At 44.9% G+C, this 23,136-nt stretch overlaps 1 protein-coding gene across 10 annotated transcripts in view; it reads right to left on the reverse strand.

Annotated features, from left to right (window-relative positions):
- The window catches only part of LOC1280683 (atypical protein kinase C), a 107,008-nt gene that overhangs the window by 76,361 nt on the left and 7,511 nt on the right, over positions 1-23,136 (reverse strand). For 7 of the 10 annotated variants that reach the window (XR_009766594.1, XR_009766592.1, XM_061662642.1 and 4 more), the window contains exon 1: positions 4,039-5,270. The exons of the other annotated variants lie outside the window; for them this stretch is intronic. The gene's annotated coding sequence lies outside the window, so the exon portion shown is untranslated. Of the gene's footprint in view, positions 1-4,038; positions 5,271-23,136 lie in introns of those variants that run through there. 10 annotated transcript variants of the gene reach the window in all.

A 23,136-nucleotide genomic window follows, 5' to 3' on the forward strand; every position in this document is an offset into this window, starting at 1 on the left:
GTTCAAAATTAATAACCCCTTTCTCAGAGGGGGGAGAGTGTCGCCTGTTTTTGCGGCTAAGCATAAAGCACAAACAAATGCACACACACACACATCTTTACCCTCGGAGAACCACCCAGCCTAACGGAACAACAGGGGAGTGTTGTGTGTTTAATATTTTCTTGGGACTTTAAATTCACCCTTAAACCACCGCTGCAAACGGCGGCAGAAAACGGCACGCACCACCACCGCTGGAAGGCTGACGCTGTTTGCGACTGTGGTTGAGAAATGAAATTTTCGTGAGTGTGTGTGTGTGTGTAAAGGAAGCAAAAGCAAAAAAACAACGCGCAAAAAAATAAATTCAACAACAAGCAACCGCAACAAAGCGGACGGGGGGTTTGGTAAGTAAAAGGATAAAGAGTAAATAAAATTAAAAGAAAAACAGGCACACTCGCGGCCCTCCCACGGGAATATCATACTGCTTGGCCACAGCAACACAACAATTTTTTCCCGCCCCCCTGCACAGCGAAACATAGCACAAAGCATTGGAAAACGTATTCCTCGATTAAAACAACGAACGTCGGCGAGAACGTCGACGCAGGGAAAGTAAACTGAAAAATAACAACACAATTCACCGCAAGGGAAAAGCACATCACCACGCCAAAAGGGGCAGTGGGGCAAAAGAAAGCTGCAAGAAGCAGCGCTAAGAAACAGGAGATTTTCATCTGCTGGAAAACTTTGGCCTTCTGCGGCTGCTCGCTCTTTCACTTGTAACGCGATACGAAATTTTGTGGTTAAGAGGGAACAAAAAAACATCCAGTCCCCTCTTTTGCTTTGAAGCTTTTCTCCTGGAGCTTTGGATCATGTTTCTCCTGTAAGAGAAAGGGAAAATGGTGCAGCTGTCCGCAGCTCAGAATTCTGTTTTACAGATAACAGCAAAGAACATGCAAGCTATTTCTTTTCGTTTGATTCTTCTCCTTTCGTTTGCCTTTTCTTACAATGACGGACTTAAAATCGGTTCAAAAAAGGATTTTTTTAAAGAGCAAAGAATGTTTGTTCGCCTGTGTTTCCAGCAATACGGTCTATATTTGAAACGGCACATAACAAACGAATCATACACCACACCATCACACGACACTCTGGGTGATGTCATGGTTTTGGGGAACATCATGCTCGCCAAAGCTACGAGCCGCTTCCCTTTGAAGCACAGGTCCACCCCGCCATCAAGGCCAGCGCACGATTGACCCTTTTTGAGAGGGGAAGGACTACAAAACGGAAACACTTCCCCTTGCCGCTAAGCGCCCGCAGTTCTTACACCACCGCACCGGGTGCGCTAGAATGACATTTTCCGGTCGAACGACAAGCCGACCGAAGAAGTAGAGCAAACTTGGGCAGCAAAGCACCATTGAGGAGTTCACGGGTTTTCGTGCCACGGTTCGCAACCCTTCGGGGCCGCTGCTGCTTTGCCATAAGGTCAACGCGTGACCTTCAGCCCCGGTACCGTTTTCCTCCGCAATATATATATATTGGTCAAGGAGAAATTCGGCCTAGTTTTTGTTTTTTGTACACACGTTGTACACTTGAATCAGGCGGAAAATTAATGATTTTCTTTTTCGCGACTCTAAACCACCCGGAAAGAACCCGGGCACGGGGAAGAAGAATGATGTTTTCACACGAAGCGGAAAATTGCAGCAATGAAAACTGGACCGTCCCCGAGGAGGGACTGTGTGAGGTAAGTAACTGTCCGAGTGCAATTAAATTTGAAAGTTACTTGCGGCTCTCACTTGGTCCCGAATGATCCGAAAGAAATCGGTAACCTGTTCATTAGATGATGAAGCAGAATTCCACCAAGCCGTGGTTTTTCTTTTTCATTAATTTCTTGACTTTGCTCCAAACAAAAACATATACACACACACCGAAACCCATATCAGAAATTATAACTTATTTGTTGATTATTTGCTGCACGATCAATATTTGATTGCCTCGCAGCTCGCAGGAAAGCAGCAAAACAGCTCGTTTGTTTCCCCCCGGGGGCGTGTGTGTGTGAAGCCATTCCCGTCGGAGTTTTGTTTTGGCCAAAAACCATCGCGAGCTGTTCTGTTGGCGCACACTGCGAACGTAAAAAGTATGAGGCGCCTCCATCATCGCAACCACCAATTTTGGGGAAATTGGTCGTAAGGGGTTCGCGTCGATTCGAGGAGTTGTTGAATTAGCGCTGCTACCCTCTGGGACCGCAAAGAAAAATGAAACAACAACCAGCAAATCCCGCATACGATTGGATTTTGGCAAAACTAACACCTCTTTCTCTTCGTCTCTTGGAGCGCGCCGGTTCCGATAAAGCTTCGCGGTAGAAACTGAAGAAATCCTCCTCCCCTCATGGTTTGCACGCACATCTGTCCTCAGGGGGGGGGGGGGGGGGGGGGGACGGTTCACCAGACCAGCAAATCAACTCAAGAGCGCGCGTTCTCGGAGGCTTTTTGCACCACCCCAAAAAGCCCTTTTCGCAAAATAAATATTCATTCCCAAATTCCTAGAACCTAGATCAGTTGGAACCAGAAGCGGTAGCTGCAGCAGGGCGATAACCACCAAACAGTCGCGTCTTAGCAGAAACTGTTTCCCAAAGTAGCGAGGGTCTCGTCACAGTTGGGGAAAAACACAACTCAGCTGCGCGTTAGAAGGCGGAGGCTAGAGCTTGCTTTTAATTTCTTCAGAAGGTACCATCGTCTCGATTAGTTTACAAGTTCCAGGTAACCCTTTCGGTCCTGGATTGCAAAAGCGACTCGGAATTCTCGGAAAACTGTGAAGTCTTGCCGTTCGTCAGTATAGAGAATTCGAGTCAGGTTTCGGTGGTAATTAAATATGAATATATCTGCTGTTGTTTGTTGTTATTAAAGACGTTTCATCTTCTGTTCAAAAACTGGCATCAAGACTAACCAACGAAATCGTTACTGTTCCATACCAAACAATAACAACAACAGCAGCTCGTTGCTCAATTACTGAGCTGTCAAAAACGACTCACGTTAAACGGCATAATCGGTTCAAATTTAAGACACTTTTAAACCGAAGATGCGAACCAACAACAGCTCAACAACGAATGGAAAAGAAAAGGAAAGAAACAATCCCCCAGAATCGGCACCCCACAACAAGAGGACCTTCTTCACCTCTGAAGGATGCTCCAACGAGAGATGCTTCATTTTCACGTAAATTTTTGGGGACGATAGTCCATGACGATTTGGTTTCCCCCAAAAGCTTCGCTCTCACAGCCTTTACTCTCTCGCTCGCTCTCTCCCTCTCTCTCTCTCTATCTTACAATTTCTCTATTTTCACAGACACGCGCACACACACGTTACACACTCACACATACGCAAATGATTCTCCGAGTTTGACAGGTCACGCACACAACACGGGGCGAGATCATCTCAACCAGGCACATACCACACCCCGTCGTATCACCCATAAGGGTTTGCCGAAAATCTGCGGACAAAATTTAGAAAAGCCATCCACAGGGGCACAGGGGGTTAGAGCAAAAACAGGCAGACGGGGTAGGTGGTAAGCTGCAGTTAAAGCCGCGTTATATCCTTTTAGCTATGAGAGCTCCCTTCCTGCGAACACAACACCACTGCAGCACGCGCTAAGCTATCTTATCCGCGTCACATCTGCCAATGTATTTTTCTCAAGATTTCTTCAACATTTCCTTCACAAATCTTCACGTTCATGTCTTCTCACACGTTTTTGGCCCCTGTTGTAACCCAATAAAAGGACTTATTTTGACAACTTTTGCGGGTCTGTTTTGGGGCGAAAAGCACGTCAAACTCACACACCACCAAATTCAGCAACGGGTTTGAAGAAACACTTACTACTGCCCTTTTTTGGCTTGATAGCGCACACACGCTCCACAGTTGTAACTAATCCATACACACCGAAACATAAACCACCACACGGAGAGATAGAGAGAGAGAGAGGGAGATGGAGCACTTTATCTTGCACCAACAATAACTACACAAAAAAGGGATATTAAACACACGTTTCTAAAAGCTAGGACTGTGATAAGGAACGCACCAGACAGGCTGCAATTATTTATCACTACCGAAAGCACACAAAAACACACAGCACAGAGCCTCGCGCAACACTTGCAAGCTTCAAGAGAGCTTCTGAAATAGGGTACAGAATCACCGGAGCACACCGTCCTGCTGGGAACTGATTTTTGACTTGACTTGAGAGGGTTGGTAGCTTTACTTTATCCCGCACAACACCAGACGAAGGGAATATGTTTGTATCCCGGACTACACACTGCTGCCACTAGAGCTCGGTTGACTGGGCTGGGTTGTAGGTGTAGGTTTCTGGTTTGGACTCTGGGTCTGGGAGGATTTTCTTCCCTCTGTTCCGCTAGTAACAACTGCCCCGACACTGTGTCGCTGAGAGACTGGCGCTTGGACTGCAGCTCTACGCACGGGGTGCGCTTTGGAAAGTTTTCCGCTGACGTTTACACGCTCACACATACACACACACAAGCGCGGTCCCACGTTGCGGACGTTGCGAAAGCGATTGGAAGCGCGTTCACTGGTGTTGGTCGGTCGCAAGGCACTCGGAATGGGAGCGAACGGGAGAGAGAGAGAGAGAGCGTAACCTTTTGCTCAAAGGAACAAAAAATCGTTCGCAGATGTAAGAGCGGCACATGTGCAGGATGGTTTCGCGTTTGCAAGGATGCGATGGATAGACGCGTTGGTTCCAGTACCCGCCACCAGGTGGCGCCACTGTGCGGAATAGGAGAGGAATAAACTTTCAGCACCAGCGAGAGTGTCTGCGCAGTTCCCAGCAGCTGCTGAAAGCTTCTTTTGCAGCCTATCTCACGCACGCACACTCACAGGCTTTGCTCGTATCGAAAGCACCAATATAGGCGCAGACTTTTTGACAGTTCAGCTGTTCTGTACGGACAGGCGGCAAGAGTTCATATCTGTTATATACGCTCTCTTTCTCACTTGTGTGGTGCTTTTCCCTGGTTTGCGTCACAACTCGTGGGAGAGAGAGTTTAGAGCGAAAATGCTCGCTTTCCACGAGACGTCAACACGAGCCGTCAAAAGATCCTTGCCGCGTGCGAAGTGCTGCAGGTGACAAGCCTACCAACACACCGTTGCATCGTTTTCGTCCGTTTACTTATTAAAACAAACTATTTATTTAACTTTTTTATCTCTTTATATCTAAAGTCTAACTTGATTCCATATTAGACTATTCAATCAAACAACTTTTAACTACACCGAGCACCATACCATCTCAACCATGGTGTAATGTAAGGGTGTTTGGGAACGGTGAAATATTTCCAATTAAGAACATTCCATCTTTCCAGCGTGCGTAGGTTGTTTGAATCTTGAAAGGGTTAACTATTTCCAACCATTAGAACCACATGCCATTAGATCAAAGCATGAAAGAAACCAAAAGCTTTAACATACAACTTTACATACCAAACAATCCGGTCGTATTTAATTACATCATCTTGACCTTTAGAAACGGATGCCTTAGTTTTTGATTTTCAAATTAAATGATAGCACATAAAAACAATGCAAGAAGTATTCTTATACAATCTTCTTCAAGTAGCACCCAAAAAACACGAATATAAATCACACTTTCATAGCAAACTGTACAATTTAATGCAGAATTGTTTGGTTTTTATTTGCTGTTTCTTTACTTTTTTTTCCATTGCTTCAACATAATTCGAGAAACGAATCTGTAATTCCCTCCTTGGTCAGTCAAACATACCACCCTCTCCCCACCCGAAAGGCTAGTTTTAAGATCGTCTGCACCGAAACACAGTGTGGAACTGTTTTAAACTTTTTTAATCAAACGACTTTATAGCGAAAGTTTCGGGGCACGCTGGTTGACATTTTTGCAAACTCGCCGGCCACTGTGTGCAAGACCTCTCTAGGGTCTGTGCCTGTTGGTGAGGTGGTTTGGGAATTTAAGCCACGCAGCCACTGTCCATTTGTTTCAGTCCAGTGCATCTGGAGAATGTGGGGCAGTTCCATGGACAACGAGCAGTTGAATGGACAAAGTTATAGCTTTTTTGTTTGTGTTTTGTTAAGATGTTCAAACAACCATTTTAAAGTTTGGAATGTTTCTTGAATTACTTCATTTTGTGTAAGCAAAAACAATCGATCGAAATGAAAAAAATGCCTGCAGTTTTACGCTTGAAAGCGTACGCGCTTCTCGTACAGTAAATAAACCGATTGGCACGTGCACTTGATGTGGACGACCATGCGTCTCCATTCAAACGGTAATTAATTGAAAATTACTATATTATCATTAATAGTAAGATTGTACTTACGAATAGTATTAACATTTTTATAGTTAAAACACACTCACCTGCAATGAAAAGAAGAAAAAGTTTAAATTAGAAAAAGATGTACTTAAAAAACAAACCTCAGACAAACAATCATGCAATACAAATCAATTAATCGTGCGAGTTTTATTTCCCTCCCAAAAAAAATAACACCATTCCACCCTAAACGGTGAATCAATTTCGCAGCCAATTCGGCCTGGCAAGCGACAATTGTCGCCAGGCATTACGTAGCGAGAAGAGATATAGAACAACGACACCGGAACGCGCCACGTTAACGCTTTGCGCCAAGATTGTTCCCTCTCCGAACACCGAAGCACCGTCGGCACACACACACACACACACACACACACAGTCGTAAAATGTGTTACCAACCCAAGTGCTAACGATAGGGCCTTCGCAAACGGCAAACACGAGCACGAGGAGCGTGAGCGTCTAATCTGGAGATTGGCGTCGATAATAAAACTTCATTGTCCTTTTGCGCACACCAATCCTTTCGCTTTTGGGCTGCTGCTGCAGTGCTGCTGCGTATTATCTGTGACAGGATGTTTCGTATCGTAGATTGTGCTACAGCCTTGATGCGGATAGCGCAGGTTGAAGTTTTAAACAACTTTTTTTTATTTTAAAAGTGTTTTGCTAATCCTTTAAAGAAGTCTTTCAAGATATTGCATCAGATTAATGATTTTGTTAAGTATTATTTCATTGTCTTAGAAACATTTATATTATTTTAAATTTAGTCTGAACAGTGAATATATTTGAAAATATTTATCATATTCCAAACTAAAAAAAGTCATTTTTATGTAAGAAAGGAAAAGCGCTAGTGGTAGTGAGAGAGAGAAATAACGATAGCGAGATCAGGAGAACGAGAGCGAACTAGGAACGAGTAGCGAGAGAGAGAACGCGCAGCTTTAAAATCGGGAGCGCGGGTTAAGTGCGAGGAGTTGAATTCGGACCGCGAAGCGAATAACATGTTGTGAACTGAAATCTAAATAAAGCGTTATTTGTCTAAACCGAATAAAAAACTCCACATTTGGTGTCAGAAGTGGGATGAAAATCCAGCAAACAGTGATTTTACGTGTAGCTTGTGGAATGAACAAGAGTGATTAGAACATTGAGTAGCTTGATCTAAGAAAATCAATTGAAGTGAGGGAAAAGTGATCCCGTGACTAATTGATTTGAGGTGATCAGAGTAAGACTCAAATTTCTGTGGAGTGAAAGTCAGTCAAAGTGAAGGAAAGTGTTCGTTCCTGTGACCGATTGATTTTCGCCAAAAAAGTTGACTGATCAAAAATGGATGAGCTGGAGCAGCGCATTCTTGATCTGTGTGAAGAATTGACGAAGACTGGCCTAGCGAAAAGGTGCCAGCAAAAAGGGTTGCCCTCAACGGGAACCAAAGAAGAGATGGCTAGATCACTAGTGGAAAGTGAAGAAATGTCCAGCGCGGATGTTTCTACCATGGATCAGTATCATGACGTTTATGAAAAATCTGAAGCGGCAGCTAGCAGTGCAGCAGCGAAAGTGGAGCCGAGCATAGTACAGCAGCCCTACTCCTTTAGGGACGTGGAAGAGGGAATTGAGGCGTTTTGTGCAGATGGCTCGGTGGATTTTGCTGCGTGGCTGACCGATTTTGAGGATGTTGCGACCATGGCGGGATGGTCAGATGAGCAAAAATATGTGATGTGTCGAAAAAAGTTGGTGGGCACAGCGAGAAGTTTTTTGCTAACGATGCGTGGGGTCTCATCGTTCGGGGCTCTTCGCAAGGCGCTAGTAGCAGAATTCGGAGAAAAAGTGCGTCCGATGGACATTCATCGTCAACTTGCATCACGACGACGGAAAAAAGGGGAATCTGCTTTGGATTTCATTTACTCTATGCAGCGAATTGCCAAACAGATTGACCTTGACGAAGAAAGTGTGTGTGAGTACATTGTTGATGGTATCGCGGAGAGCGAAGCGCAACGCGCGGCATTGTACGAAGCGCGAACGGTGAGAGAGTTGAAAGAAAAAATTGCCTGGCAAGAGCGTGCAGCGCAGAAACAAACACGTGCGGTGAGATCTGCATGGCACGAGCGCGCGGGGCAGAAAGAGAACAAAAGTTTGCCGGTTCAAGACACAATTCCTGTGAAAAATGCAACAAAAGCACGTTGTCTTAATTGTGGTGTGATGGGACATATGGTACGGAATTGTCCAGAACAAAGAAGTGGACCACGGTGTTTTCAGTGCAACGAGTTTGGGCATCGTGCGAATCAGTGTGGGCAAAGGAATAAACAACAACCGGGTACAAGTACAAACCTGATAAACCATGTCCAAGCTGAGCTACCGACAAAAATGGTCCAGTTGGGGGGAAAAAATATAAAAGCGGTTATTGACACAGGCAGCGAAGTGTCGATTGTCCGTCAAGACACATTGCAAGATTTAGGGTGTGTACAGCAAAGGATGGAACAATCCATACAACAATTGCGTGGTTTTGGTGGAATCATACAAAAGCCGATAGGCGAATTGGTAACAAACATTGGCATCGATGAAGTTGAATACGAAATCGGTTTGCTGGTGGTCTCTCCAAATTCGATGAAGGTTCCAATGCTGGTAGGCATGAATTTTCTTCGAAGTGTTTGTTACGCTATAACCAACGATGGAGTGCAGATTTTTAAGAAAAAAAGTGACAACGAGGAATCGGGTAGCGATCACGAAAGTGCTGTGTATAAGATTGATTGTGAACAAATCCAAGAACTGGAAGTGCCGGGTAAGTTTCGAGACAAGGTACAAGCGCTGAAAAGTCAATACGAAGCTTCAGTGGTGGATAATTACGAAGACAATTGTCCCATACAAATGAAGATAGTGTTGGAAGAAAACGCGTCACCTTTTCGGCATACGCCCCGTCGCTTGCCTTTAATGGAGGAAGAAGCAGTCGAAAACCATGTAGGGGAATGGTTGAGGAAGGGAATTGTTCGTCCATCGACGTCAGACTTTGCAAGTCGCGTTGTGGTAGTGAAAAAGAAAGACGGCACTAGTCGGATTTGTATCGACTTTCGGAAACTGAATACAATGGTTCTAAAGGATGGGTTTCCAGTTCCATTGTTAGAAGAAGTTTTGGAGCAGCTTCAGAGTGCAAAGGTGTTTACTGTTATGGATTTGGAAAACGGGTTTTTTCATGTGCCGATAGAAGAAGCTAGCCGCAAGTATACCGCATTCGTTACAAAATCGGGATTATTTGAATTTAATCGTGTGCCATTTGGACTATGCAACTCGCCAGCGGTGTTCATAAGGTTTGTGAATTATGTTTTTCAAAATTTGTTAAGAGAGAATGTGTTGCATATTTACATGGACGATATTGTGGTTTGTGGTAGTACGGCTGAGGAGTGTTTAGAAAAAATGGGGAAAGTGTTTGAAGTAGCAGCCCAAAATGGATTAAAAATAAAGTGGAAAAAGTGTCGTTTCCTTCAAACATCGATTGAGTTTTTGGGACATCATATTGAAAACGGATCGATTTGGCCTGGACAAGAAAAAGTTAGTGCGGTGAAAAATTTCCCTATACCGAAAAACATAAGAGCGGTGCAAGCGTTTTTGGGTTTGACAGGATTTTTTAGGAAATTTATAAAAGGGTATTCTATTATGGCCAAGCCTCTTACTGACTTGCTGCGGAAGGAGGTAGATTTTAAAATGGGTAGTATAGAAATCGAAGCCTTTAATGATTTGAAAAGTGCGTTAGTGAAAGAACCGGTGCTCAAAATATACGATCGAAATGCTAAAACAGAAGTGCACACGGATGCTTCCATCAAAGGGTTTGGGGCAACAATGTTGCAATGGTTTGATGGAGAGCTGCATCCCGTATATTTTTGGAGCAAGAAGGCAACCGATGCAGAGGCCAAACATCACAGCTATGTGTTGGAAGCAAAGGCTATTTATCTTGCGTTGAAAAAATTCAGGCATTATCTCCTGGGGATAAAGTTCAAGCTTGTGACCGACTGTAATGCATTCAAACAAACATTGAAGAAAGCAGACGTTCCGCGAGAGGTGGTGCAGTGGGTTATTTGCTTGGAGGAGTTTAGTTTTGAGGTGGAACATCGTGCCGGAGACCGATTGAAACACGTCGATTGTCTCAGTCGATATCCACAGTTAACAATGATGGTGACATGTGAAGTGACGGCTCGTGTTAAAAGAAGTCAACAAAGGGACGATTCAATAAAAGCGATAGTTGAAATTCTTAACACCAGACCGTACGAAGATTACAAAATAAAAGGAGAACTTTTATACAAGTGTGTCGAAGGACAAGACCTTTTAGTGATTCCGCGTGATATGGAAAAACAAATAATTTCGGACATTCATAGTGAGGGTCATTTTGGACTATGCAAAACCATGCACGCCATAAAACAACGGTATTTTATACCGCATTTAGAGCGAAAAGTGAAACTGATTCTCAACAGCTGTGTGAAGTGTATCATCCACAATAAGAAGTTAGGACGAAAGGAAGGGTTCCTGCACCCCATTGACAAGGGAGATCAGCCACTGCAAACCCTTCACCTCGATCATGTAGGGCCGATGGACGCCACGGGAAAGCAGTACAAATACGTTTTGACTGTAGTGGATGGTTTTTCCAAGTTCGTCTGGTTGTACCCGACAAAAACGACTGGAGCGGAGGAAACGTTGAGGAAGCTGGAATGCTGGTCGACAATTTTTGGCTATCCGGCTCGTATCGTAACCGACAGGGGCTCAGCTTTCACAGCCAACGCATTTGGTGAGTACGCTAATCGCCATGGTATACAGCACGTCGTTTGTACAACAGGAGTGCCGAGGGGCAACGGTCAAGCGGAGAGAGTGAACCGCACCATGTTATCGGTTTTGACGAAGTTGTCATCGGAAGATCCTGGAAAGTGGTTCAAGGTGGTGCCTTCTGTGCAGCGAGCGATTAACTCTCATATTCACGTAGCAGCTGGAAAGTCGCCATTCGAGTTGATGTTCGGGACAAAGATGAGGACGTCGGAGGTGGAAGACTTGTCGCGGTTACTGGAGGAGGAAGCGTATGATCGTTTTGATTGTGAACGGCAGGAAATGCGAAAAGAGGCGAAGAATGACATTTGTAATGCGCAAAATGTATATAAGAAACATTATGATTTATCACGAAAGCCGGAATATGCGTACGTGGTAGGAGATTTGGTAGCCATCAAAAGAACACAATTTGTAGCCGGAAGAAAGCTTGCTAGCGAATTTTTGGGACCGTATGAAGTTATTAAAATTAATCGTAACGGACGATACAAGGTTAAAAGGGCAGCCAATTGCGAGGGACCGAACATAACAACAACAAGTTGCGACAACATGAAGTTATGGTCGTTTGCCATCAGTAACGACAAAGTATTTTCGGAAGATGAAGCAGAATCGGAAAATGAATAAAATGAATTGGAAGAAAAAACTTCAGGGGCTGAAGATAGGGTAGGACGGCCGAATGTAAGAAAGGAAAAGCGCTAGTGGTAGTGAGAGAGAGAAATAACGATAGCGAGATCAGGAGAACGAGAGCGAACTAGGAACGAGTAGCGAGAGAGAGAACGCGCAGCTTTAAAATCGGGAGCGCGGGTTAAGTGCGAGGAGTTGAATTCGGACCGCGAAGCGAATAACATGTTGTGAACTGAAATCTAAATAAAGCGTTATTTGTCTAAACCGAATAAAAAACTCCACATTTATATTACAAATGCTCCGCACAAACCTATTAGTAATCTCAGCCGACATAAAACGGTAAATGACACCTCTTTCACGTTGACAGGTTCCAGTAATCAAATACCAAATCCTCTTTTTCCCTTTTTGCTCCATTAAAACTCACCACCACCATAACCCCCCGCTTTGAAAACGGAAAACCAATACCCGTCCGTTTGACCTTCGGTTTTCCACTCGCAATCAAATATGTATCACTTCCTGCGCCAAGCTCTTCACCACAACGATACACAACAAAACTCGTGCAAACATTTACGCTTTTTACCTTTAGACAACGTACCGAACGTTCTGCCACCTTTGGCACCAAAAAAAAACCCAAACCCCACCCGAAACCGGACTGATTATGACATGTATTTCGGTCATAAATTTCCGTTTATGGCGCGTACGTGGTCATTCTTCGGGATCCCATCCACACGCGAGCGGTTCTCCATCGTGGTCGCTGCGCGTCCACTACACCACGACGACCCAGAGCAGAGGTTATTGTAACCAAACGCTATCGTGGGACCATTGGGTGTGTGTGTGTTCAACCGATACAGACACAAGCACACTTTGGAAAAGATTGGTAGCTCAAAGGCCGAGCGCCAGTCACGGACGGTGCCAAGGAAAAACACCTAAAACCACCTACACATCATAGTGTCTTTCCGTTTTGCCAACCCTAAATGATGATTATGATCATCATGCCGGTGATGACGAGTTCCGCCGACGCAAGCAGTCCAAAGCGTCCAAATAGTGGTCGGTCTCCGGTAAGACGTTAGGCCAAAAAACGTGGTGGCGCACGTTGCACTGATTGCCTTACGAGCGCTCCCGGCTAAATAGGTTCGGAGCGGAGCGCCAACGTGAACGCCTGCGACGATGAATAGAACTTTTTGAGTATTGCAGAGGTATCAATTTTTAAAACGTTCCATTAATTCGATACTGTATCAGCATTTGATGACCTTGTTTAGTAAAGCTGGTAAAAAATGTCTTTTTAAATGCATCAAAACTGTCAAATCTTAAGGTCAGTTGAAGCTAAACTCATCAATTCAAAGGATAGATGCAGGATCTTGTTATGTATTGCACAATTACAAAGAAAAACTAACACGACAGGTTACAAATTCTACACTCCACAGTACTCCTCGCACGCTCGCCACCAAAGCCTCAATGACGCTTCACTTCCCACATCATAAACCAGTAACCCGGGGACATTTCCTTATTGATCATTTTTCAGAATGCGCTTATGATGCGACCACCACGCGCGGCACCAAGGCGTATATATCTCCGTAGCTCGGAAATAAATCCCTCCACTTTCCCAACACAAATCTCTACCACAATTGCCACACATTAGCACAAAGACACACACATACGAAACCATCTTGTGCCATCATAAACGCGCACTAGCAATACACCGCAAAGGAAAAAAAGCCTTTCCTAAGCACCAAGCGCTGCTCCTCTAAACACTCCACACATCCAGAGAAGGGACGCTCCAGTGCCGAGAGAGGTGCCTTCGAGGAAGCAGCTCAAACACGCTCACGAATACTAATATTTGTGCGGAAAATTAAGTCTCCAAGCTGCCCTGCGGGATTGCGGACGCCGCCTGGGATCAGGCCCGTACGGGGGAATTGAGCAACGTCAACAAACGGAAGAAGTGAACGGAGAAGAAGACAAAAAACGGGACCACTCTAAACTCCAGGCACAAGGGAACTTCAACTAACTGCAGCAGTAGCAGCAGCAGCAGCAGCAGTAGCGTTAGGGGAAAAACTGCAACCAAACCCTCCAGGAACAGCTGGAACCGCGGCAGGACAAAAAGCGCTACGGAATGATAAATATATTTTGTTCGAAAGACAGCAGCCAGTTGTGCGAAGCGAAGGCACAAGAGAAGAAGCCGTTACGAAACGCTGTCCCCTTTGCACGCCAACCAACGGGTGCAGGAAATGGCAAAAATGCTGCAAACGAATGCTGGGCGAGATAAAACGTGCGCTTCTATAAGCGGCCCGAAGCAATTGGTTTTTCTTGTTTTTTTGCTGACCTCTTTCTCTGCCGAGCTATTGGGTGCTATAAGCCCTAAGCCTATGATCAAACGCGTAAATCGATGAAATGGTCGGTCACTTTTAAAAGTGTTGGTCGCACTTTTGCACTTAAATCTCAGAAAAAATTGGAAATATTTTCTTAAATAATGTGTCTTGAGATGATATCGAAAAAGCAATAATTTTAAAGCTTTTTCCTCCAGTGTCCAACGAACGGACGCAAACAAAATTGATCCTACTAGAAAGGTTCACGCTAACGTTAACCATATTCCGCGCAACGGTACATACAAGCAGCCCCGGTTCTTGTTTCTACACGCCCGAGGTTTCAACCGATACGGAGGAGCGGGAGAAAAAAGCGCCCAAATCCGCTATTCCAGGAAAGAAAATCGCTCTTGCATTGGAAATTCTTACCGCGTTTACGTTACAAATTTCGAGCACTTGAAGAAACAAAAAAAAACGTTTCCGAACCAACGGTACCGAGGCGACAACATCGCGCTCCGCTCGTTTGAGTTGGGCGAAAAGTTGAAAATCTGTGAAAATCCCCTCCACCAACCAAAGAGGCAATATTGTCAACCAGCAAATCGCACCCAAAGTGCCCGAAGGAACCCGGCGGGACCTTCGAGTGAAGGTGCAAGAATGGCGAGCAACAAAACCCACAGCATACAAAAGCAGGACACACTTAGAATGCTACCACACCGGGCAACGCAGCACCAAACTCCAAAAACGCAGCACCAAACAAAAAAGAAAAAAAACAACCATTTTCGGTACCGGATGGGTAGCATTTGCGTTTCCGGTGGCCGGCGGTACCGGGTCGCTTCACGCTGGTCCCAAAGCCTGAGTACATCCGGCCCCGCAAGGTTATCCCGGTTGGTAAGAGGGGGAGATATTCGCTGCCGAGGATATCATCACCAACGGGCACTCACCAACGAGGCATCAAGCGACAACTGCACACCACACGGACCACATCGTATGACATCGTCGTCACTGCAGGCACTGTGTGCGTCGGCTCGATGGTAATTTTTACCAATGGTGAACGTTAGAAATCTGCCCCGAAGTTCCAAAGTGTCAACGATCAACGCGTATGTGGGGGATGCTGTACGTTCTCCAGAAGAATTGTACGTAGGGCATATGGGTTGAAAAGCAATGGCCGTCAAAAAACGCCACAGCTTAAGAGAAAAACTTTTACTATTCCAATCTGGCACGTGTGTTGCTGCAAACACCCACACAGTCGGTGTGTTCGTTTAGGGATAGTTTAAGGAAGCAGTGCTTTTCGGCAGTAGATAGATTGAGCGATCCAACGCTTCGTTGCAACATAGAGTAGTTGAAATGTTTTTGAAGTGGATTTGACAGGCGACGGAGCACATCTCGAATGACTGTTGAGAATATCTTCAATTTCTCTAACATTGAAAGCAAGTGGCTTATAAACACGTTCATTGTGTGAATATCCACGTGCTCCAATGATTGGTTATTGAGAGATATCTGCAGCTCTTAACACATGGCGTTTAAAGAAACAAAAACAAAAGACATAATAACATGATTGCTGCTTCTCCGTGTGGGCTTGCATATATCGCCCACAAGACGTTATAAATGAAGAAGCGCAAACTTTGCGGATAAAAATAGAAAGGCAAGCATCTCCCTTTTCCAGGAAGGCGCATGTGGCTCAACTAATTTCATCTCGCTCGAAAATAGAGTACCTGCTCCGACGATTACATCCACAACAAGCTCCAAAAACAAGATAAGAAGCGGTGAGTAATGAAAGATAAAAATAAAATGTAAAAAAAAACACACCCACACATACACCCCAGGTGCACCAGAAAGTTCGGCCAAAAGCTTCGCAACTCTACGGGTACGACTTATTTTAGCAAAATTTACACCATTTCCACTCCCTCACCGGTCCGGTGTCTTGACCAAGATCTTGGTCGTCTCTCGTTTTTCCAATCTTTCTCCAATGCCTTATCAAATCATCCCCCGGCCTTCCCCGGAGCAACGATTGCTGTTGCTCGCAGTTAGGAACGGACACTAGACACACAGCCACACAGTAACACAACCCTAAGCCCCCTAGAGTAGTTCAGACACCGTGGTGGGCCCGGTACGACGGCACGAAACGAACCAAGAAATTACCAAATGAATTATTTATTTACTTAAGTCCAGAATGGGTTCCTTCAGAGCACGACTGTGCCGAGCCAGCGCTGGATGAAGTGAACTGGCAGCCCAGAGAGACACCCAGAAGACCAAGCCAAAATGGCTGGTCCGGTGTACCTTTCACAAGCGATACAGTCAATCCGCTTTGAATGCTGTTACTATCGGTGCAAACATCGCCAAAAAAAAGCATGAAGCAAATGGCATGCTCACTACTCAGCTCAGAGAAACGATTGCACTGATACCGAAACGAAACCTGAGATAGGACTGTCTCTCTACGACCTACTGGAATGAAAATTCCAGTTCCCCTCCGCACGCCGCATAGGCTGCGGAAACCAGAGCTCATTGCAGCACAGCCACGCAAGCGAATCATTTGAATTCAATCTAAGACATCAGAATTCAGTTTGTCCTGGGATATTACTATCTTTGCTCCGTTCAAGGGAGGGGAAAAAACCCAGAACTCACAGGCCCTCCCCGAAGCCTGCTGGAAATGACGCAGAACATGGGATGGTGGCACTCGGCCTGCTTCACCGTGTAGCTGGTGCGTGTAGCTGCACGAATGATCGAAAGCGATGTAAGCGATAAGGGAGGAGGGGAGGGGATGAATGTGGTACGTATCCCACCCACCAGGACGTGTAAGGGGCAAGATAAGCGAAATGAAGGCATACAATATTTATCAGCTAACGAACCGACGACGACGACGACCAAGCCTCAGCAATGGCCGTTTTCTATCGCTCACCGTCTCTTTCTGTGTCTACATTTTAGGACCAACATGAAAAGAAGCCTAAAACACGGCTACAACTACATGTCTTTTTACGGCGAACAACCTATGTCGGGTGCACGAGGATGTTCTGGACATCTGGGCAGTCTTTCAAACATTCAAAGCTAGATCTTGCAGCTCTTGGACATCTTGGTAGAAGCGGATTCCTCCATATCCCTGGATTCAGAAACACCAAGAACATCTTGCTACCTTAAAACAACCTGCAGAATCGTTTTCTAAGCCACTATAGTACGGCATCATCCATCATACCCAATGGCTCCAATGTTGGACAGCTTTGCATTAAACTGAAAATGTTATGTTTGTACAATGAGAGCAATCTTATAGCCTTAGCGCAACAGCAACGTAGGTAGTAGCAACGTGAAGCCAATTTTCCGCTCGAAAAGCGAGAAAAACTGAAGAACAACCTACTCCAAACCGACAAACGATTGCATATTCCAAACAGGGGAGCTGCTGCTGCTGAGGTTCTGATGAGATGATAATGTAAAGAAAACTATTCCTACTCCGATAATGGAAAACGAACCCCAAAGGGAACGTTGTACCAGATGGCTGTGATGATGGGAATCGATCGACAATCCTTTCGCTGAGCGGCTGTACATTGATAGGGACATGTATCAGCAATGAGGTGTTGGAGCGTGTAGCAAATGCATCACAATGAGTGCAACGGCAGGTACAGTATCGGACATTAAGATAGGACCCTTTTTTTCAATGCACCGTGCACTTGTTTTGCCACGTTACTCGTGTTTGTGTGTGTGTATGTGTGTGTGTATGTGTGTGAGTGTGTGAGTGTGTGTGTGTGTGTGTTTGTGTGTGTGTGTGTTTGTGTGTGTGTGTGTGCATGTGTGTGTGTGTAGTAGTAGAAAGTGAGTGTGCTTTTTAATGTGTATTTGCAAGTGCGCGGGTTTGTGTCTGAAAAACATAGCTTGCCATGATGTCATATTGCGTTGAAATTATTCTTATTATGTGTGTTATCATGTGAAACATTGTGCGTTTACACTTGGATAAAAACTAAAGTTTGCATCGACAGCAGCCCTTGTTCCTCGGACGAAAACGCAGGTGTGCTGTTTCATGAATGTGAATGCGACACCGGTGCGAAATGGACACACGCACAATAGCAATGAACTCGGCATTCTCTCACAGGTGTTTCTCCAGTGCACGCCATTGAAAGGCCTTCGTGCATCTCTGCGTTGCACGTTGTGTGCGAATGGTAAACTTTGTGCGTGCATTGAGCTGGCGCGCAGTTGTTCTTTTCAATGGGCGTTTTGTTTCATGAGCGCGGCAGTATTCTGTTCTCGATTTTGAAGGGAAGACGCTTACTCGCGTACTCGTTGATAGTTTTTATCCATGCGATGTTTTCGCTGCTCGACAACGATGTAATTCATCGCGTATAGAAGTAGAACGCAGGCAGAGCACGGGATCAGCCGTGTCCAAGTTTTTAACCAGCGCGTTCTTGACGGTCCAAGCAAGCAATGTTAGTAACAATGGGTCGAGGTAAACGTTGTACCGATTATCAGCGCCATATGTAAAAGCGAATGGCTGCTGCTGGCATTAAGCGCAAAAGGATCGAGTTCGTAATGGAACGATCGCGCACTTTTGTGGCAAACGCGCTTCGGACAACCGAAACGTGCTTAGACAACTGAAACGCGCTTGGACAACCGAAACGCGTAAGTCAACCGGTCGTCCTCAGAAGACCACGGCGAAAGAAGACCGTAACATTGTTAATATATCGAAAACACACTGATCGTGAGGGCGGTGGTCCTGCTTATCACACCAAAAACCTAACCCAAAACACAAAAAAGCTACTTACAAATCTATCCGAAACGACCTACTTGTGAAACAAACACACACATCAATACACATTCAAACATACATCCACACACACACACACATGCACACACACATACACACACACACATACACACACATACACACACACACACACAAACACAAACACATACAAACCACACATAAACTTGGCCCAACGGGTGCACGGTGCGTTAAAAACCCAATGCCCTATCTTTCTGTCCGATACTGTACCTAACCTGTGTTAAGCAGGGACAGAATGTTGGCCCAAAACGAAACCATATCGCAACCGTTGCGCTTGTCTTCGTTCTTTGTGGAAGCAAACATTCATCCATCTTTCGCGATGTTTAATTGCGCCACTGTCGCACTTTATTTACCCGTCAAATTAGCACCAAACGGGCTGACGGGTTTAAATTAATATTCCTCCGGTGAAATGAAACAGCAATTCGCAGCAGTGCATTTGAAGACAGCCTTGACTTGCTCGCTCTCTCACTCGGTGAAATAAATGCCAGCTTATCGCACTAACGATTGCTAACTTTTCATGCCGAAAGTTGTGTGCACCGGTTTTACTTGCCTTTCCGGGTTAAGCTTAACTCAACCGGTGGATAGCTGGATAGTGTCAAGACTTCAAGCCAAGACACTTGAATGTTAGCCCCTCTTGCCTTTCTCTCTCTCGGTGCAAAAGTTTCACAAAGTGTTAAAACTAACGCACCAGCGCAGTTGAGAAAAAGAAACTGTTTGCTTTTCTACGATGACATGCTGGAAAAGAAATGCCTTTCCGCGTGTGATAATTACCAGAGTTGCACTGTTAGGTAACGGTTGAAGGTTTAAAGTAAGAAAAATACTTTATATTTAGTGTTTATCATACACATCAACAATATAAATTTCCAATAAACCCAAACCACATCATCAAACAAATAGTTGCAGTAAAATTTGCAATCATCCTTACTGATTTGAATTGAATTTTCGTCCAATCTACCGTTTGAGGAACAATCTAATTCCACTCAATTTCGGTTCCATTGCGCGAATACGGAACAACGCTTCAGCCAGATACGCAGGACAATGTTGAAAAGCACGAAAATGGTTTGTGCATAATCCCCGAAAGTGTCGTTCCAGCTTGATGGGGCCGTGTTTTCAATTTATATATTATGAGTTTTGGGAAATACAATTTAACAAGTATGCGCTATCCCTCGTCCCCGCTGAAGAACTGCGGTGACAGCAGGTTTATCACAGGAAGTTGTAAATGTTCTTAAAAGTGTGTTGAAACAGTGGGTTGTGCGTGATAAAAGAGATGGACTATGAATTTAGAAAAAGAAATTTTAAGACACTCACGGACATTCTAAAAGAAACAAATCGAGAAAACTGTGCTACTTTTAAACGATTCTAAAAATTGTAATTACCCACTGCAGTAGAACGTATCGGTCGACCCGAAACGATAGCGCAAAGAAAATAAACTTCCCCTCAAAAGCCGATGACAAAAGAAAGTCCCCAAAAATGTATCTCTCGCACCCGAAAAAGCATAACCACACACACCCAAAGATTCCAAAATTCCACTATTCGAAATAGTTTTGCTTTGTTTGTCGAACTATTTTCCTCCCACTCAGCGCAAATGCAGCAGTCACTGTCCATGGCGCGGTTCTCTGTCGTTTTATTTTGCTTCTGTTACATTCTCAAATCGACCGGCAATTGTGTAACAGCGCCCCCGGGGGAGGGAAGGCACGTTACGACCAGTATCATCATCATCATCACCTTCTTGGTGGACGGTACAGACACCCTGCGCCACACAGATTGGCACAGAATTTACATACAGAACGAATTTTCACAGTTCGATACGCGCTGGGGTGTCTGCTGGTGTCATCGCAAGTGCGCCACGAGACGCTCCACTTCCCCCCACGCCCTTTACCACCTTTCAAAATAGAAAAAAGAAGGTCAAATCCCGCTGGAATGTGTCACAAAATGGAGCTTGAAGAAAGGTGGGAGAAAATAAAGGTAAAAAGGCTCACACACAAACGCAGAGCTGCTGACAAGTCTAGCGACAACCTAACAATCTCCATACTGAATACATTCCCTTTGGACCTTCGTCTCTCATCATCTACACAACCGTCTATCAACAAAACTATCTTTTCACACGTGCATTTGGGAAAGCTGTTGTAGTCTAGGGGCAAGGGCAGCAGCTCGTAGAAGAAAACATCAAAATATACAAAAGCACGAAAGCTCGAACCTTTCGCTCGACTAACATTAGCGTCATGGATTTCATCTCCGGCCCTAGGTGTGTTTGTGTGCTTGCTCCACCCGAAAATTTCCACCATGCCGCCATCCCGTCTCTCTAGGCAACATTTTCATCGATTGTTAGCCTCTCGTCGACATTCCACATGCATTAGCAGCTTGCGCACGGTGTACCGCGCCCGGGTGTGGAGACTAGCTGCATTAGCCAGTTGGAAGGGGACTGCGACAGGAAGATTGGAGTTCGATAGAGGTTAAAACATGCAGAACAAGAAACCCTCCCCAGAGAAGTAAAGGGAGCGATGCAAAACCAGCAGCCGAAAAACGTGCCACAAATGATGTGGAAATTTGCACCGAGCATACCGTTTCTTTTTCCGCTCCCAGCAGAGGACACATACCACGGCAGGTTAAGCAGGGAACTTATTTAAATACCTTTCCGTAATGTGTCCACACTATCGGAGGTTGGTTGGTTGGTTGGTTTGCTTTTTTATAGCCTTTTGTTCCCCCGCCTACGTAACCATACCTGTAACATATTTGCGGTTGAAATGACAACCAACGGGTGGCGCGGGTTTCTATGCAGTTTTTTCCCTTGTTGAATTTAATTTGAATCCTTTTTCTATCGCCCTCAGAGGATTTGTGCAGCTAAAAGTACATTATTATCTGCAAACGTTACTTAACGTTCGCGAGCGCAAGGTTCTTTCCTGTCCATTAAATCTAACGCCATCCCACGTCCGGCCTCGTCAAACGTATTTTAAACGATAAAAATAAGAACCGAGTTGAAAAAAAGTCATCGCCTAACGAAAAGCTCATAAAAAGTGCCATAAAGGATCAGGAACCATCAGGTGTTTGCGCGCTCCAAGAATTGCTGCTTTTGCTCCAGATTGGGGGACAAGTTTCACGATTACGGTGTGCTTTAACAGGTACAAGAACTATCCAACTATGATAGGTGTTTCTTGTGAGTGTTATATACAATTTAAGGGGAATATGGAAGATTTTGTTGGACTAAAACATTATCAAATGATAAAATAACAAAAATGTTAACCAATACAACAGAGTTACCACCTTCGTGAATGAAAATGAAGTTTAAAAAAAAGGCTTAAAACAAACGCTAAACAACAGCACGGGACGCTTGGGTTTGAAATTGAAATGAGTGCTATAAAACCATTTAACAAAGCGCGGAAACACATCATGAAAGATGTAACTAGTGAAGCCGTCGGGCGGGAAACATAAAATATCCGCAAACCCGACGAACGACCTGCGGATGCAAAAAGTGAACGAGCGCGCGCTCGGCAAAAACATCCTGCCGGCGCCATAGCTTTATGATGATACTGCGTGATATAACAGTGGAAAACTGCTGTTGTAAAAAAATACGGTTCCCTTCCCCGCGCAACACGAAAACACTCCATCAAGAAACAGAGCGCGACATAAACCTTCCCCCAAAAGCTGCCACACAAAACGGGAGGGGAGAAGAAAAACACCACCGCCGAGACGAGGACAATGACGACACATTAGAACTTTTGCCCATCGTGTGCCCACCCGCAAGCTGCGGATTATCCGGACGCCGGTGACGAAGGCGGTGGCGGCGGGATGGGAATAAAATCCTTAAATTATCATCCGAATGGAAAAGAAATCAAGAAATAACACAAAAAAATACGGACCCCCGGAACCCATCCCATCCCGGATGTAGTGTGTTTTGGTGCCATTTATTATGCGCTCGCTGTGGGCGCGCGTGCTTTTCTTTTTTTTTTTTTTGCTCGGCGGCTAGCTTACCGCAGCTTTTCATTCACTTTAATGGCCATACGCTTGACTCCACGGCGAGGTTTTGCATTGTACACCGAAGGAAGAGAACGGCGGCGTAAACTTTATTCCACTTCCAGCTAAATTAAAACATAAAACGAAAGAAATGATACGGGCCAACTAATGGATGGAGATGCCACCATCCGGATGAGCTTTGGGGAAGCGAATGATGGATTTGAGTTTCAATTCATCAAGCTGTGGCGGCGGCGGCACAATCCTTCACAGTAGCAATGGATACATAAAAGTATCATCAGCATGAAGTAACTTTTTTGCCCAATCATCAAACTTAGACTGTAATACCTATACGGACGGCTAGAACTAGATGGGCAAAATACTGATAACAGTGGAGATGGACGGGTTGGTGTAATGGATAGACATGCTGG

Source organism: Anopheles gambiae, chromosome 3 (assembly GCF_943734735.2).
Source record: "Anopheles gambiae chromosome 3, idAnoGambNW_F1_1, whole genome shotgun sequence".
NCBI classification, from domain to species: Eukaryota; Metazoa; Arthropoda; class Insecta; order Diptera; family Culicidae; genus Anopheles; species Anopheles gambiae.